The sequence below is a fragment of the Nomascus leucogenys genome, chromosome 3, assembly GCF_006542625.1.
Source record: "Nomascus leucogenys isolate Asia chromosome 3, Asia_NLE_v1, whole genome shotgun sequence".
Classification (NCBI taxonomy): domain Eukaryota; kingdom Metazoa; phylum Chordata; class Mammalia; order Primates; family Hylobatidae; genus Nomascus; species Nomascus leucogenys.
The window spans coordinates 69,173,705-69,179,669 of NC_044383.1; the positions used below are offsets into that span (position 1 = coordinate 69,173,705).

Sequence of the window (5,965 nt, forward strand, 5' to 3'; positions counted from 1 at the left end):
AAGGATACAGTGTGGTCAAGTCATGGAAGCAGCTACATTGGGCAGATACATAGAAAATGGAATTTACAGTATTGATAGAAATGTATGCTTACTAACGCTTTCACTTGATTTTTTTATGTGATCTTGAGCATGGGAACATAAACCAAGCTCTTTCACCATATAATATTCATTCGAGTAATGTGAATACAGTTGATTCACAAGGATATGATCCTACTCAGCATACTTTGAATCAGAATGAGAAAATTATCTTCTAATATCCTACAATCCTCTCCAATACACGGTTCTTAACTTTCTGGGAGGTGACTTGTAGATTTATGCAGTATAGAGAAAGGGAGGCTAAATTTATTATTTTTTTTTATTTTTTATTTTTATTTTTTCCAAGTCAGGTCTTTATTGAAAGTGGCAGGGGCCTCTCAATGTTCTATGAAAACTAACATATTAACCTCAGAATATTTCAGGAAACAAGTAAATTCAATTTTCTTAAAAAACAAAACATTCTGGATGACACAAGTACTTATGAGCAGAAACAGTACCTGATCCAACACCACAAGGCAAATCTATGGTCATCATGGGCCCTGGGAGGACAGCGGCCAGGACATTTCTCTGGGGGCTGCCCTGTTGCCTCTCCCCACCTCATGGGAGGAGGAGGCAGAGCTGCCCTGATAGTTGCTCTGCGCCTTGGTCTGAGCGGCCATAGGGCTGCGTGAGTCTGCAGAAGACCCAGGCATAGCTCACGAGGGCCACGCCAGCTGCTGGAGCCCCCATGAGCTCTACTGCTGGGCCAGGAGAGGGAGGAGGGCAGTGGGCATATAGAACAGCGTCCCCGATGTGCAGAACAGCACACTGCCGGGGTGGAAGGAGACGGTGACCTGGTGACCTGGCATGTGAGGCCCACAGGATCTGATGTGTCCCTGCAGGCACGACACAGCACAGGGCACCTTCCAAGTCAGCACAGTTCTTATGGAGTTCAGAACAAAAACAAAAGACCTTCTGTCCCCTATCTGAACAGCAGCGCGCTTCAGCGGGTGGATGTCAGGTGGTTTCTGTTGTGTGAAAACCTCTGCACTCGCTCCACCAGGTGCACCATCAGCTTGTCTGAGATGCCGGGGCAGGACTCCTCCGCCAGGCTGAAGGCGTTCTCCAGCTCCTCCAGTGCACCCACGCTCCTGCCGCTCTGCTTGTGCTTCTCTTTGAGCTCTCCGAAGACGGGCCGGACCAGCGTGGACAGGCACTGGGATCTCGGCTGCCTCTTGACAGGCTCCGCAGTCTTCTGTGAGCCGTGCAGGGCCGTCCCCTTGTGAAGCTTGCTGTGTGGACTCGGCCGGATGGTAGGGGGGAACGTCCAGATGGGGCCCTGCTCTCCGTCCTCCGCCTCGCCATCAATGTCAGAGTCCTCAGGGCTGGACTCCTCGCCATGCCCCTCTGACTTCCAGCGCTTATAGCTGTCGATGAGCTCCGTAAGGAAGGAGGTCTTCTTGGTGTAGCGTGTGATGAACTTGTGCTTCAGGAGCTCCTTGGCTGTGGGCCGGAATCGGGGGTCCTTGTTGAGGCAGGCCAGGGAAGCTAAATTTAATTGGACACTAATGCATTCAGATAGTTTCAGCAGTCTCATTGTAATTATATAAATTATTTAAAATGTCATTGTTTATATAGTTTTCCTTCACAAGAAATATTAACATATTATTTTTGTATGTATGTGTACATGCATGTCTATACATGTATAGTTTTCCAACTTTCTTTTCATCAGAAAAAAACAATTATTTCTGGAGGGAAAAAAATTTTAAAAACTTATTTCCTCTTCATAGATGTTAAAGTTTGCCATGTGTAATAGGAGTATCTGAATTATTACTTATCCAATGCTCTGAACATATGATGGATTATTAGAAAATAATCATACCTAAGAGAATTTCTCAAAATATACAATGTGAATTAATATTTAATGAACTTTGGGTTGTTAAATAATGACAATTGTTAGGGTTTCTTAATAATGTTGTGTTCCTTTTGGCCACATATTGATTTCAAATCTTCTGGCATGAAGGGAACTTTCTCGTCAAAGAATGAAACAGATAATCACTTATTAATGACACTTTTTTTTCAGTTTACTGAAATGTTTGAATAAATTCTACCCATAAACTTTTAATATTATATATGCCAGATACACAGGAGAAAGTGTCCCAAAATAGACACATAGTTTTAGCCTAGGGAAGGGCTCAAACCCTGGAGTTTCAATTCTTTCATCAAATTCATCGGAGGATATTAGAACTAATCTAACCATGTGGCATTTCCATACATTGAGTCTGGAGAGGTTTTTGTTTTTGTTCATTTCTGAAACTCTGTCTCATTCTTGGAATGCAAATATATCCGGAAGACTTTAAAGAAACTGAATACTTAGCCCTTTCCTTCCTTTGACAAATTAATGATTAACTTGATATTTTTTAATTTGATCCATCTTTTCTGACTCAAATAATCAATGCTTAAATTAATTATGATTCCTATTGTTCAACTATAACATATATATTTTTAAGTGAGTTGGTTTACTCTATGCATCTTAATATATATTTGGTGTAAATTCTTCTTTAATTGTGCTAGTATATAGGTAACATAACATTTAACGTTTTAATCATGTTTAGGTGTACAGTCCAGTGGCATTAAACACATTCCCATTGTTGTGCAGCCATCACAACCATCCATCTCCAGAACTTTTTTCATCTGAAACTTAAACTGCAACTGCATACTCATTGAACAATAATTTCCCATTCTCTCCTCTCCCTCAGCCCTTAGTAACTGTCATTCTATTTTTTATCTCCATGAATGTAACTACTGTAGGTCCATTATAAAAGTGAAATCATTCCGTTTTTGTCCTTTTGTAACTGGCTTTTTGCACTTAGCACAATGTCTTCAAGTTTCATTAATATTGTAGCATGTGTCAAATCAATTTCGTTTTTAAGACTGAGTAATATTCAGTATATTATATGATACATACATGACATTATATCATATAATATATATCATATAATATACTATATATGTATATAGTATATAACATATTATACGATATACTATATGACATTCATATAATATATTGAATATTATATGTACATAAAACATTTTATTTCCCTATTCACTGATGGATAGGACAAAGAAAAGAACATCAATGCAGTATCGAGGGAATAAACAGAGACAGAGAGGAGAAAGAGGAGGGAAAGGAAGGAAGAATTGGGAGAGCAGGAGAGGTGGAATAAGAGATAAAAATAGAGACAGAGAAAGAGGGAAGCAGAAAGAGATAGAGATGGATACAGATGGATATAGACAGGGAGGCAGAAAGAGATAGAGGTGGATACATAAAGATACAGAAATACCTCTTGTTTCTGTATCTGTGGTTGCCTCCATCTTTTGGTTATTGTGAATAATGCTAATATGAACATTGGGTAAACAAACTTTGTTCGAGTCCCTGCTTTCAATTCTTCCGGGTATTAAGTATGTACAAAGAAGTGGAATTGCTGGATTATAAACTTGATCTTAGCCAAAAGGCTGAGAAGTGATGAATTGTTGAATTATATAGTGATTTTTATTTTTTTGAGAAACTACTATACTGCAGCAGCACCATTTTACATTCCCACTAGCAGTGCACAAGGGTTCCAATTTATTCACATGTTCACCAGCATTTGTTATTTTTTGTTGTTTTTGTTTTTGACAATAGCATTCATATGGATGTGAAGTAGTAGCTTACTGGCAGTTTTGATTTCCATTTCCCTAATAATTAATGATATTGAGCATCTATTCATGAGCTTCTTAGTCATTGGTATATCTGGAGAGAAATGTCTATTCAAGTATTTGGCCATGTTTTAATTAAATTTGGTTATTGGTTGTTGAGTTGCAGGGGTTCTTTTCATATTTTGGATATTAACCCCTTCTCATATATGATTTGTAAATATTTTCCCCCATTCCATTGGGTTGCCTTTTCACTGCATTCATAGTGTATTGCAATTCACAAAAGTTTCGAATTTTGATATAATCTAACTTGTCTACTTTTTCTTTTGATGCCTGACTGATGTTTTATCTAATAAATCATTTCCAAATTCAATGTCATAAAGATTTTTCTCCATGTTTTCTTCTAACACTTTTATATTGTTAACTCAAATGTATAGGTCTTTGATCCAGTTTCAGTAGTTAAGGTAAAGGTCCAACTTCATTATTTAACATGTGGATATCCAGTTTTCCCAACACCATTTGTTGAAAAGACTGTCCTTTCTCTATTTAATAGTCTTGACACCCTTGCCAAAAATCATTTGACCATATACACGAATGTTTATTTCCAGGTTTTATATTCTATTCCACTAGTATGTATGTTTGTCTTTATGCAAGTACCATACTCTTTTGAATACGGTAGCATTTTAGTAAGTTTTGAAATCGAGTGTGAGAATTCCAACTTTCTTCCTCCTTTTCAAGATTGTTTTTGCTATTCAGGGTTCCTTGACATTCCATATGAGTTTTAGGATGAATTTTTCTATTTCTACAGATAATGCTATTTGGGATTGTATTGATTCTGTAGACCATTTTGGATAGTATGGGCATCTTAACAATATTAAGTCTTTCAATCCATGAAAATGGGATATCTTTCTATTTATTTGTGTATTACTTAATTTCTTTCAGGAACATTTTACAGTTTTCAGGGAACAAACATTTTCCCTTCTTAGTTTATCCTAACTATTTTTTTGTGATGTTATTGCAAATGGAATTATTTTCTTAATTTTCTTTTCAGAAAGTTCATTGTTAGTATATAGAAGTGTAATTGACGTTTGATTGTTGATTTTATATTCTACAACTTTGCTAAATTTATTTATAGTCGTAACAGTTTTTTGTAAAATCTTTAGGGTTTTCTACAGTTGTTCATGTTACCTGCAAACAGAGACAATTTCACTATTTCCTTTCCAATTTGGATGCCTTTTATTTCTTTTTCTTGCATAAATTTTTCTGGCTAGAACTTTCAGTACTATGTAAAAAAGAAGAAGCAAGAGGAGGGCTTCCTTGCCTTATTCCTTATCTTAGAGGAAAAGCTTTTCATCTTTCACCACTGAATATGATGTGAGCTTCAGGTTTTAATATATGGTCTATATTATGTTAAAGTAGTTTCCTTTTATTCTTGGTTTGTTAACAGTTTTCATATTGAAAACATGACAAATTTTGTCAAGTGCTTTTTCTTCATCATGAGATGATCATGCTTATTTTTTCCTTCATTCTATTAATATGGTATATGATATTGATCAATTTTCATATGTTGAAACATCCTTGCATTCTCAGAATAAATCCCACTTGGTTATGTGTATAAGACTTTTAACTAACTGTTGAATTTTGTTTGCTAGTATTTTGTTGAGAAGTTTTGAATCGTATTCATCAGGGATATTGATCTGTAATTTTATTTTCTTGAAGTGATTTTGTCTGGTTTGGGTATCAGAATAATGAGGGCATAATAAAATGAGTTTGGAAGTGTTCCTTTGTCTTTAATTTTTTGGAAGAATTTGAGGAGGATTAGTGTTATTTCTTCCTTGAGTGTTTAATAGAATTCACCAGTTAAGCCCTCCAGTTCCAGGTTTTTCTTTGTTGTGGGATTTTTTTGTTACTAGCTGATTTTATCTCCTTTCTAGATATGGGTCTAACTCAGATGTTTTTGTTTCTTCATGATTCAGTCTGGTTGGTTGCATGTTTCTAGGTATTTGTCCATTGTATCTAGGTTATCCAATTTGTTAACATACAATTGTTCATAGTAATCTCTTACATATTTTTATATCTCTAAAATTTTTACTGATGTACCCTCTCATTTCTGATTTTAGATGGGTCTTCTTTTTTTCATCAATCGAGCTAAAGTTTTATCTATTTTGTTTATGATTTAAAGACTCAACACTTGGTTTCATTATTATTTTCTGTTCTTTGTTTATCTCTGCTTTCATCTTCATCATTTTCTTTC

The 5,965-nt window shown here is 36.0% G+C and overlaps 1 pseudogene across 1 annotated transcript; it reads right to left on the bottom strand.

Annotated features, from left to right (window-relative positions):
- Positions 1-371: 371 nt before the first annotated feature.
- LOC100583477 lies at positions 372-1,612 on the bottom strand (annotated as a pseudogene). The gene has a single exon (XR_001114821.2). The product of XR_001114821.2 is annotated as a serine/threonine-protein kinase 25 pseudogene (transcript).
- Between the last annotated feature and the right edge of the window lie 4,353 nt (positions 1,613-5,965).